This window comes from Nansenia antarctica, assembly GCF_963989245.1.
Source record: "Nansenia antarctica genome assembly, chromosome: 8".
Classification (NCBI taxonomy): domain Eukaryota; kingdom Metazoa; phylum Chordata; class Actinopteri; order Argentiniformes; family Microstomatidae; genus Nansenia; species Nansenia antarctica.
The window spans coordinates 13,474,205-13,486,367 of record NC_137678.1 but is presented as its reverse complement, the minus strand read 5'-3'; the positions used below and the strand labels follow the sequence as shown (position 1 = coordinate 13,486,367).

The following is a 12,163-nucleotide window of genomic DNA, read 5'->3' as shown; positions in this document are numbered from 1 at the left end:
CTAAGCTTGTCATTTCACCTTCAAGCAAACTGTTTTATTTTCCAGGCAGTCAATCATCCCATTAACACAGATTTTCATGAATAAAATATTTGAAAGAAAATGTTGAAATGTTTGTTTGGGTTGAAGGTCATTGTCTCCCATGCTCTTGTGGGCACCCCAGGGTCGGAGGAGCTACTCTCTGATAATGTGTTTAATTACATTACCAATTACTTTACAATGAAAGAAGTTCAACTACACTAAAGCAACCCTTGAGAGAAACATAGTTGATCAAACTAAAGACATACTTTGAACAAGTAGTTGAACACTTACATCGAAACTACCTTTTCCAACACATGACAGGCAGTTACTGAAAGATGACCAGTTTGTGTGACAAAAAGCCTGTGACTTGTAATCAGAACTCGAGTTGAGGGGGGATGAGGGGGATGGCCTAACCCTAACCCTGAAATAAAAACAGTCAAAATCATCCCCCTTCTAAAACTGCCACCCGCACTTTCCATCCCTTATGTCATTTTATCAATGAACGTGGTATTACTGCTATTTCAACATTGCGCATATTGAGTAAAATACTGTGGGCGCACACATGCAATGACATTTTTTACCAAGTCACTGACACTGAAGTCACTGACGCTGTGGGGACGCAAAAATTGTCCCCATATGATAAAATCCCCACTGATTTTCTTTTACAACTTCAAGATTCAAGATTGCTTACAGAGTGACAGAAATTCTCCTTTGACAGGCTTTGTGCAGTTCATGAATACGTTATCCACATTAAAAACACATAGGTCACATACATACAATAAAAACAGACAGATATAACAGTGTTTATGTAGTGCCTATTTAAAAAGTCTAGTCATTTAAAAATAATAGTAAGAAAAACAGTATTACAGTTTTTCTCAGTCGCTTTGGTGCATTTCTCACATCACTATTAACATTTGCACCACAGTTAGTGCATTTCTCAGAACAATTAGTACAAACTGCAAAACCTAGGTGTTAACCTGCAAAAGCGTGTCACTTGCTCAAAATGGATAGTTCATTCCTCAAAAGCAAGTATTAATGTCAATGAAAGTGTCAGTGTCATCAAAATGAAAAGTCCTGACACCATTGTTTATGAACAAGATAGTCAAATGGCTTTGTCATGTTTTCATTATGACAGTTCACTCTGTAAGTGTTTTCCAATGCAAAAAAGTCAGATCTTGGTGACACTACCTGAAAATGCTCAAGACAGTACTATACACTATTTGCACAGCCATTTGAAATGGGTTACACATTACTGTATTTAGTGAGGTAAATGAGTACAAGACACTGAATACGTATGTTTCACATTTTTACTGCATATGCTCTTTGCAATTCTAATTTGTTCACAGCATTGTGCAAAAGAAAAATACAAACTTATTTACCACAAACATAAGAAACACCCTTTGGGTAGAGCTGTGCACAACTGTAAACAATATTGCAGTACATATTGGAACTGAATTGGAACATACAACATGCACAGTACTGTAAATCATTAATTGACATCCAGACGTTCCTGTCTGTCTGGCCACATATTTTCATCGACATCACAGCGAATATCATCCCTGACAATGCAGCGGGGAAAGTATCTCCTTGAGTGGCGAATCCACCCTCTGCAGGGCTGTGCTGTGATGTCATCACATGCTGCATCCATGGCCGCTAGCAAGGCCATTTGGGTATGTGGATGCCGGTCATATACTGTACCTTCCACCTCCAGGCAGAGAAAAACTCCTCTATTGGATTCAGGAATGGGGAGTAGGGAGGGAGATATTCCACCAGCATCCTTTTATGTGCTGCAAACCACTGTCTGACCAGATCTGAGTGGTGAAAACGCACATTATCCCATACAACAACATACTTGTTCAGATGGTCTCCATTTAGACCCCTCTCATTCTCAGGGATTATGTCCCTGTAAAGAATGTCTAAAAAAGTCAGCAGATGTTGTGTGTTATATGGACCAAGACAGGGTATATGGGTGAGGACGCCGTTTTCTGAGATGGCTGCACACATTGTAATATTCCCTCCTCGTTGGCCTGGGACATCAATGGCTCTCTGTCCAATGCGATTTCTTCCACGCCTTCTACCTTTTGCCAGATTGAAACCCGCCTCATCAACGTATATGAATGTGTGCAGCGGTTCCCTGGCCTCCACCTCCAGTACATGCTTTATCCCAGAATAGAGAGAGAGAGAAAAAAACTATTACTGTAAAACTTTTCCTGTGTAACATAATGCATTTTGGACAACATATTGTACAGTATGAATTGTAATGTAAGTGTACTGCATGGCACTACACAAAGTAACCAGTTTACAGTACTGGACATTAGAGTATGCATAGAACACATAAATGTTTTACCTGTACATACTGGTGACGGATCTCCTTCACTCTGTCGCTGTTCCGTTCAAATGGCACATTGTACAATTGTTTCATGCGCATTTCATTTCTCCTGAGCACTCTGTCAATTGTAGCGATTGAAACAGATTCAATATTCCCAAAGATATTGTCATCCTCTATAACAGCGCTTTGTATCTCTCTCAACCTTATGGCATTGTTTGCAATCACCATTGCACAAATGGCTTCCTCTTGTTGTGGAGTAAAAAGGGGCCCTTTTCCACCTCTGCAAGGTTGTCTTGCCTTGTCTTGTCTATGTGGTGCAGAGTAAAATGACAGTAATGTACAGTAAACATGAGATATACTGCTTTAACCCATATTACTGTAGTGTACAATAACAGTGCTTCCCACTTGTAAAATGCTGCAGTACAGTATCATACTGTAAATATGGCAAATCTTTACTGTAACACTACTTTACACTACAGTACAGTAAATCTGTGCTGCAGTAAAGCGTTAAGTCTAAATGTAAAATGTAAAAAGTGACAAGTTCTTGTCCCACTGTAAGCTTCATGTATGACACAATGACAGTAGTGCAGTGCAGATTTAGTGCTGAATTACTGTCCAATATACACACCTGTTCTCCTGACAAAATGCTTGAATAATTGAATTTACAGTGGTTCTCCCAACATTTGGCTGCACCCTTCGGCCAGCCTCAGCCATTGTGAGGCCGTGATTGACAACATGGTCCACAATTGCCCTAATTTCATCAGGAATCTGCCTATGTACTTGGCCTCTTCTTCCTCTTCCCCTGTTTTGTCCCCTTACCCTTCCTCCCCGCATCCTCGCCCCTCTTCCACGATGCTGACCTTCTATTTCTGTGTCACAGTATTGTCAAAATGGTACACACTATGTCCTGCTCGGTTCATATATGCTTGCCAATTGAGGGTTCATGGGATTCAGCTCTGAGTGACTGTGGAGAAGTGGCTTATCATTGGTTACAATCAATGCTTCACACACTCCTCCTCATCAGTGAAAGCTGAGAGAAATAGTTTTTTCAGGAAAAAATGATGATAGAATTTGCTTGACAGATTTTGACAACTTGTTCAACATTTTTGGATGTAATGACTCAAGCAATGAAACGAGGACTATTAGTTTTATAGGGAATGACTATTAAGCATCCAAAAGAATAGTTCATTTTGACTGACATGACATAAGCAAATGATAATGTTATAAAACAGCAGAGAATAGTATGACAGCAATTGATGCATGTCCAAAAGCATTTGCAATGTGTTTGAAGGAATGAGAAACTGCTACTATGATGTGCACAAATGACTGTTGTGGAGGTTGAACTAACAGTTATGAGAATTTCAATTCTGATCAGAGAAATGCACCAAAGCAATTGAGAAAAACTGTATGATTTAAAAAGCTAAAATGCTATGCTAAATGTTCAGGGCGGTGGTTGCAGTGGGAATGAATGATCTCTGAATGTGTTTTTCCGGGCCAGTGGAGTTCTATAACGGCGGCCTGATGGAAGTGGCTGAAATGATTGGTGGAGGGGGTGAGAGGGGTCCTGTGTAATTTGTGTGGCTTTTCTGATTAGCGTCTTTGAGCCTCGGAAAAGCGCTATATAAATTCACTGAATTATTATTATTATTATTAGTGACCGGTTGTAGATTTCAGACAGGGGAGTTTGAGGTGAGCCGATGATTTTACTTGCCTGATTGACTATACGGGAGAGTTTGGTTTTTGAGTAGGCCTACTGCTTGTAATCACTAGGAGGAAACAAAGTCAAACAGTGGGGAGGCAGTAAGAATAGAAATTGAAGTCCATGGCTGGAATAAAGTTTTCTTTTGGAAAAAATGTAGTGAGTAGTGACAGTAGGCTACCTTACGGCTAATCTGCAAGTAGGAGGAGCCTCTGTCCTGTATATATTGAATAGACCAGGGGACATTTGCCTCATACATTTTGAAACCTAAAGCAGTGGACTCATCTCTTTGCATTCTGAGTAAGTAAGACTACTTCTACTTAACCTGGACTATAGTGGATACCTGTGTTGTTTATTAAGTTTAATAGTTTAAAGTTGTAAGTTGTTTATTTAAGCAATATCACACGAGAGGGAGTGTGTTATACTGAATATCAGCACGGCTGTGATTCAGTCGTAGGTACGAGGCCGCCAGGCTGCTTTTATACAACAGTTCTACAGCGCAATTTATTAGTTAACAGTAATAAGTGACAACAGATTATGATTTGTTTGTTTATTTAATCGTTTATTTTGGCTCCGTCAAGAAAAAATAGTTCCTCAACGGACTGTTCAACTAGCGAAGTTTCCCACAGAAGTGGGGAAAAAAACGTCAGATCAGATATATAAACGGGTTATTTTGATAAACCGGATACATTTTGTGAATATATATGGTTACTTTCTCGCCTGAAAACATATTACAACTTCATAAAATGATATATTAACACTTGTAGAGCCAAATTACAGCTTTTGGCCAATGGCGGCCAAAATTGAGGATTTAAAAACGGAGAGTTTTGCTTTGCGCGCTGATTGGCTAATGTCTTCTTAGTAACAATGTAGTCTAATTAACGGTAATTTAACACCTGTGCGGCGGAGTGCTACATATAGTTAAAAGTCCCAGTGCTGTTATACTATATATCGTAACTCATGGAATGCCTCTTGTCCAATCAAATTACTTGGTCGGAACTAACTGTTGTATAACAAGTGATAGTGTTGTAACTGTCTATTTTAAAAGACAAAGCCTGGCAGAATAAGTCTAGTGAAACCACTAGCCCTGACCCAAGTAGGTGCTAATCTGCAAGTAGGAGGAGCCTCTGTCCTGTATATATTGAATAGACCAGGGGACATTTGCCTCATACATGCGACTAGTGAGAACACCTGTCAGTCGTTCGCATTAGTGGTCGTTAGTGGGAGGGGCTACAAGCCTGCTAGTTGTTAGCAATTACTGAGTCTCCATTAATATCTGGCCTGTCTGAGAGCGACAGCCTCCTGACACTAAGACTCGTGACAACAAGACAAGGGAGTCTATCTGTGGGAGTCTAAGACTCGTGACAACAAGACAAGGGAGTCTATCTGTGGGAGTCTACGACTCGTGACAACAAGACAAGGGAGTCTATCTGCGGGAGTCCATCGAGGAAGGCCTGAGAGGAAGCCAGGGTACTAGGTACCTTCTCTTCCAGTTGTTTGTAGTGTTGCTGTCTTCTCAAGTCACTCCGGTCTACTGAGTGCGCTTAGCTACTTCTAGTTCTGTTGGTTCTTTAGCCCTCTTCCCCTCTACAGACTTTTATCACAATGTGCTTTCTCCCTATCCCTGTTCTTCTGACACTCAGGAGGACACCTAGATGCTACATCCCCCCTCGCAACCCTTCTAATCTCATCTACCCACCTTTTTCTACTGACCATGACTTTATATCCTTCTCCCTTCCCCTCAAAACTTCCTCTTCCCTCTCAGCCTCTAACCACTTAAGACCCTCTCGTCGTAACCTACGTACCCTGTCCCCCAGCACCCTCTCTTCTTCTTTCCTATCCTCCCTACCCTCTGTCGAATCCTTCTCCCTTCTATCCACTGATGCGGCATCCTCAACCCTCCTGTCCGCTCTCACCTCATCCTTCGACACCCTCTGTCCACTAACCTTGAAGCCAGCTCGATCCTCTCCTCGAGCTCCCTGGCTCTCTGAAACGCTACATGCTTGCAGACTAGAGCTCAGAGCAGCTGAGAGGAAATGGAGAAAAACTGGCCTTTCTGATGACCTTAACCTCTATCACTCTCTCCTTGCCAACTACGCCTCCTCGGCATCAGCTGCTAAAGCATCCTACTATCATTCCAAAATACATTCTTCTGCCTCTAATCCTAGAAAACTGGGCCCGGATTCACAAAGCGTTCTTAAGAAAAAATGTGTTCTTAAGACAAAACTTAAGAAGATTTGGTATTCATGAAGAAAATCTTATCTTTTCTTTAGTTTTTTCTTAACTTTCTTCTTAAGATTTTTCCTAAGATAGAACTTAAGAACAACTTAAGAACAAATGAGATTCTCGAAAACAAAGTTCTTAGATTTCTTCTCAAATTTCTTCTCAACTTTAAGAGAAGCTCTCACCTGTCTTAAAGCAGCTAAAGTGAAAGGTAAGTCTTACTTGAACAATTTTGTATTGCATTTATTTGGGGCCTCATTCATAAAAAAGTACTTAAACGTCATCTTTGACTTTCACGTAAGCACATTTTTCTAAACGGACGTAAGCATTATTTATAAAACGGGCTGAGATGGTTTAAAGTTGCGTACGTGCTTCCTTCTATAAATACCAAACATACTTGGAATTGAACGCAGGTGAATGAGGTTTGTATTAACGCCCTGTGATAGAGGCTCAATTATAGCGGCTGAATGAAGCCAAGTGCTATAATATAATATAATACAGACAGACAATACTGACAATATTATATACTGTCTGTATTATATTATATTATAGCACTTGGCTTCATTCAGCCGCTATTTGAGCCGCTATCACAGTGCGTTAATACTATATTATAGGGTAGGCGTGCGTCTGGAAGCGGGAGAGGGCAGTAATACCACGTTCATTGATAAAATGACATAAGGGATGGAAAGGGGGGATGGCAGTTTTAGAAGGGGGATGATTTGGACTGTTTTTATTTCAGGGGGGGTGCCATCCCGACTCAACTCGAAATCCAGTATCATTTAGCGCGTGGCCGGGCAAGGCATAGGCATGTTGAAGAGAGATAGACAGCTCCGGAGGGATATAAAGAAAGACTGAAATACAATCATAAACATTAGTTCCCTTTAAATCTTGAATTTAACCCATTTTCTCAGCTGGTAACAACATCGTTAATTTTATTACGAGCCACTTAAACTTCGCATGAATTACAGTAGGCAACGTTTTTCCAGTGCGGCTCACATGCCTGTAATAACTCTGCATAACCAGTAGGTAATGTGCGTAAGCAAGTTGAATACTCGACGTCGAGCTACGATCGTTTCCACGATCAAATTGACTCACGTTGAAATTGTATAAATCCCTACGTTGACGTGGTTTTCTACGTACGACACGGGTAAGATCAAAATTTGATCTAAGCACGTTCTATGAATGAGGCCCTTGATTTTATTAATATTTAGTTTAGCCCTAGACAATGTGTTAACACATATTGTTAATTCAAGTTGGTCAGAGTACTTTTGTGTGAATGTAGCCTATCACATGTTTGTATGTTTGAGATATAACTGAAATGGGCCTTTCAGCCTGTGTCACATGTAGGCAGGGGTGAAAGTGGTTTGAGTTTCTTACAGGAACTATAGGCTACTACCCCAACCTTCATGGGTTCATATAGTTCTCCTCCTGCCCCCAGCTTCATGCATCCCTGAACACACACATTGTGGTGTTGGTGTCGAAATTAGAAACACTTTAGGGCTGCCAAGTTTCACCAAAAGTGTGGAGTGAGAGTTTTTGGTGGTGGAGCGACCCAAAACTGTGCACGTTTTGGTAGCGGCGGCCCCTCTCTCCCACACAATTATTTGTGCTAGTTTCCTGCAATTTTAAACCAGCACAAGAAATGAAAATAATTGGAACTTTTGATAAAACAAGAGAAATTCAGATAATATATCTTAAGTCTTAATAAACAAATACAGTAGCCTACAGAGTCTAAAACAAAATTGGGCCTCATCAAGTGAACTCAACCCCTTGGTCAGCAGCAAGACCCTTGGTCATCATCTTATATACAGTGTATTGCTCATAGATGGCTATCATGTTATACAGTACATACCAGGGTTTTTCCTGGGTCAGAATCAAGCCTTGGAGGTTGATGTTGTGCGCGCGCAGTGCGCCCACATTTTCTTTGAGGGACCCCCAATTGTTTTATTTGTATTGTAAATTGTAATTATTATTAATAATAATAATAATAATAATACGATGCGATTTGAAAGTACCAGTAGGCTACCAGATACGTATGCACATATTTTGCTACCAGGGTTGCCAGATGGAATTGACAATGTCCAGCCCAACCAGTCTAAAAGCTGCCTAATCCACCCGTCCAGTATGACCAAAAGTAGCCCAATCTGGCAACACGGCTTGCTTATGGAAGCATATAGTGGACTAAATTCAAATGTTAATGCAATTTGAGATTGCATTTGCATGTTCCACTTTTGCATGCATTCTTTCAGACAATATTCAAATTCAAATGCAATTCTAATGAGCGGATGTGTTTCCTAGAACATATAAATGCAATTGCTAATCACATTATTGCATTACAATTTGAATATTGACTCAAATAACGCAGGCAAAAGTGGCAAATGAATATGCTATTTTGGGATTGCATAGTCATTTTCACATTAGAATGAAAATTTGAATTTTGTCAGCTACAAAGCGGACGTGTTTACTAGAACATGTAAATGCAATTGCGTATCACATTATTGCATTACAATTTGAATATTGACTCAAATAACGCAGGCAAAAGTGGCAAATGAATATGCTATTTTGGGATTGCATAGTAATTTTCACATTAGAATGAACTTTTGAATTTTGTCAGCTACAAAGAAGCGCATGACTTTGAAAATTAAATGTCAAATGGCTTTGCATTATCATTTTAATATTGACAGCGAATGTGCACATCAGGTACATGAAAATGAAAATGCAAATCATTAGAATTGCATTTGAATTTGAATATTGTCTGAAAGAATGCATGCAAAAGTGGAACATGCAAATGCAATCTCAAATTGCATTAACATTTGAATAAAGTCCACTATATGCTTCCATACGGCGCGACTGTAATCCCGGTCGGACTGTCTCAGTGCCCAGTGCTGCCCACCCAACCACGTCGCGTCGGGTCTACTGTAAAGCGGGTTAACGTGTCCTTTTCAAAGGTATTAAAATAGACGCAAGGAAACATAACGTCAACCATGTGTTTCCTTGTTGGAAATTATGGATCGTGAATCGTGATTGCTTCTGCACTCTGCAGCAATCGGATTTTGATTGACAGGCAGCTGCATCTCTTCCCCCAACGGCGTTCCGGCACAGAAAGTCTTGCCGGAACGCAGCACCGGACCGTTCCGGCCCACTTTCACCTATGCATGTAGGCCTATTCCTAGATTACACCACAATGTACTCAGAAAGTAAATCAAGGAGGCAGTTGTTGTATTTGATGTATACTACTTAATTAATCATTATGAACATGTTATTTATAAGTAGGCCAAAGGTGTAAAAATCACAGTTCAAAATCTAAGAACTTCTTAAGTGAGAAAACTAAGAACTTCTTAAGAACTTCTTAAGTGAGAAAACTAAGAAGTTCTTAAGACATAGGACAATTCTTAAGAAAAAAATGGTGAATAGCGTTTAAGAACATTCTTAGGAACATCTTATCTTTTTTCTTAAGAATTGTCTTAAGAATTATCTTAAGAACACTTTGGTGAATCCGGCCCCTGTTCTCCACTTTCTCTTCACTCCTTAATCCACCTCCTCCCCCTCCCCCTTCCTCCCTGTCCGCCGATGACTTTGTCACCTACTTTGAAAAAAAGGTGGACGACATCAGCAGCACCTTTTCCCCCCCACCTCTCCCTCCTCCAACTAACAATAATAACACCCCTTCCAAACTCTCTCCTCGACACTCGGTCTCTGGATTGTCATCTTTTTCCTCCCTCTCCCCCGATGAGATTCTCACACTTATCACATCAAAGCGGGCAACCAAATGCCCTCTTGATCCTTCCTTACCTTACCACCCTAATCAACTCCTCCCTATCCACAGGATCTGTCCCAGCGGCCTTCAAAATAGCCAGAGTCAAGCCTCTCCTCAAGAAACCTACCCTTGACCCATCATCTGCCCACAATTACAGACCTGTATCCCTTCTCTCCTTCCCTTCCAAAACCCTTGAATGCGCGGCATCTAAACAACTGACTGACTATCTCCGGAAGATGGATCACTTAGACCCCCACCAATCCGGCTTCAAGGCTGGGCATTCCACTGAGACTGCGCTCCTTGCTGTCACGGAAGCCCTCCACTCTGCCCAAGCTTCCTCCCTCTCCTCTGTTCTCATTCTCCTTGACCTGTCTGCTGCCTTCGACACAGTCAATCACCAGATCCTTCTCTCCATCCTCTCAGACCTGGGCATCTCTGGCACCGCACACTCCTGGTTTTCTTCCTACCTGGCGGGCCGCTCCTACCAGGTGACCTGGAGAGAATCGCTACCTTCTCCACGAACCCTCTCCACTGGAGTACCCCAGGGTTCTGTCCTAGGGCCCCTACTTTTCTCCCTCTACACCAAGTCTCTTGGCTCGGTAATCTCTTCACATGGGCTCTCCTACCACAGCTACGCAGACGACACTCAACTCTTCCTGTCCTTCCCCCCGTCTGATGTACACGTGGCAACCCGTATCTCAGCATGCCTCGCTGACATTTCAACTTGGATGGCTGACCACCATCTCAAGCTCAATCTTAACAAGACCGAACTCCTCTTCATCCCCGGGAAAGCCTGTCCTCTCCAAGACTTCTCCATCACAGTGGAGAACTCTACTGTAACCCCCTCCCTGACAGCCAAGAACCTTGGAGTGATCCTGGATAACCGGCTATCCTGTGCGGAGAACATTGCAGCAACGGCTCGCTCCTGCAGATTCTTCCTCTACAACATCAGAAGGATACGACCATTCCTTACCAGAGAGGCAGCGCAACTCTTGACCCAGGCACTGGTCATCTCCCGCCTGGATTACTGCAATGTACTCCTGGCTGGGCTCCCCGCTTCAGCCATTAGACCTTTGCAGCTCATCCAGAATGCTGCTGCCCGGCTGGTATTCAACCTCCCCAAATACTCGCAGGTCACCCCTCTCCTTCGCACCCTGCACTGGCTCCCGATAGCAGCTCGCATCAGATTCAAGACCCTGGTGCTTGCATACCAGGCAGATAAAGGGACAGCCCCTGCCTACCTGAAGGAAATGGTAACCCCCCAAACCCCTGCCCGCTCACTCCGCTCCTCCACCTCGGCTGGCCGACTGGCCCCACCTCCTCTACACAGCAGTCGGGCTGCCCGATCACGTCTCTTCACAACACTGGCTCCCCGCTGGTGGAATGAGCTCCCCACGGCTGTCAGAACGGCAGAGTCACTACCCATCTTCCGTCGTAGACTGAAGACCCATCTCTTCAGGTTACATCTTAACTGCTCCTCCTGAGAAATCTTCCGACCCTCACCACTACGTCTCCTAAAGACACCCGCTTTCCCCTCTACTGTGTCCCTAAGAACTTCTATTGCCCCCCTTGTACTGTTTCTCAGTTTCTCCAGTAAAAAAAAAAAGAAAAAAAAAGGTTTTAGTAGAAGGCGATAGGGAGAAGGTTTTTCCTCCTATCAGTGGCCCCGGGCCCGAGCTAGATTACTCTTCCTGCGACGAATGATGGATTGCTGATTCACATGCTTAGTATTCAAATGTATTGATTGTAAGTCGCTTTGGAATAAGGCGTCTGCTAAATGCCAAAAATGTAAATGTAAATACTACACTGTTACATGGCAAAAAAAGTAGTTAACTACAGGAAAACGACTCAGATTTAAATGTAGTTTAACTACCACCAAGCTACTGCAAAATGCAGTTAAACTGATGGTTGAGGTAGATGTAGTGGAACTGCTCCCCCAACCACAGCTGGTGATTTTTTTTATTTTTTTTTATTTAACCTTTATTTATACAGGTACAAACACATTGAGCCCCAAGGGCTCATTTTCAAGTGTGACCTGTTCACAGGCATAGGCTACAACAACAACATCCACCACAAACAAATACAATACAAAACCTGGCCTACATAGTCTAAAACTAAACTAAAACTACATAGTCTA

The 12,163-nt window shown here is 42.1% G+C and overlaps 1 protein-coding gene across 1 annotated transcript in view; it reads left to right on the top strand.

The window, feature by feature from the left end:
• The window catches only part of mrps33 (mitochondrial ribosomal protein S33), a 1,901-nt gene extending 1,812 nt beyond the window's left edge, over window positions 1–89 (top strand). Inside the window, exon 3 of the mRNA XM_080537545.1 lies at window positions 1–89. This exon is cut by the window's left edge and continues 656 nt beyond it. The gene's annotated coding sequence lies outside the window, so the exon portion shown is untranslated.
• The last annotated feature ends 12,074 nt before the right edge of the window (window positions 90–12,163 follow it).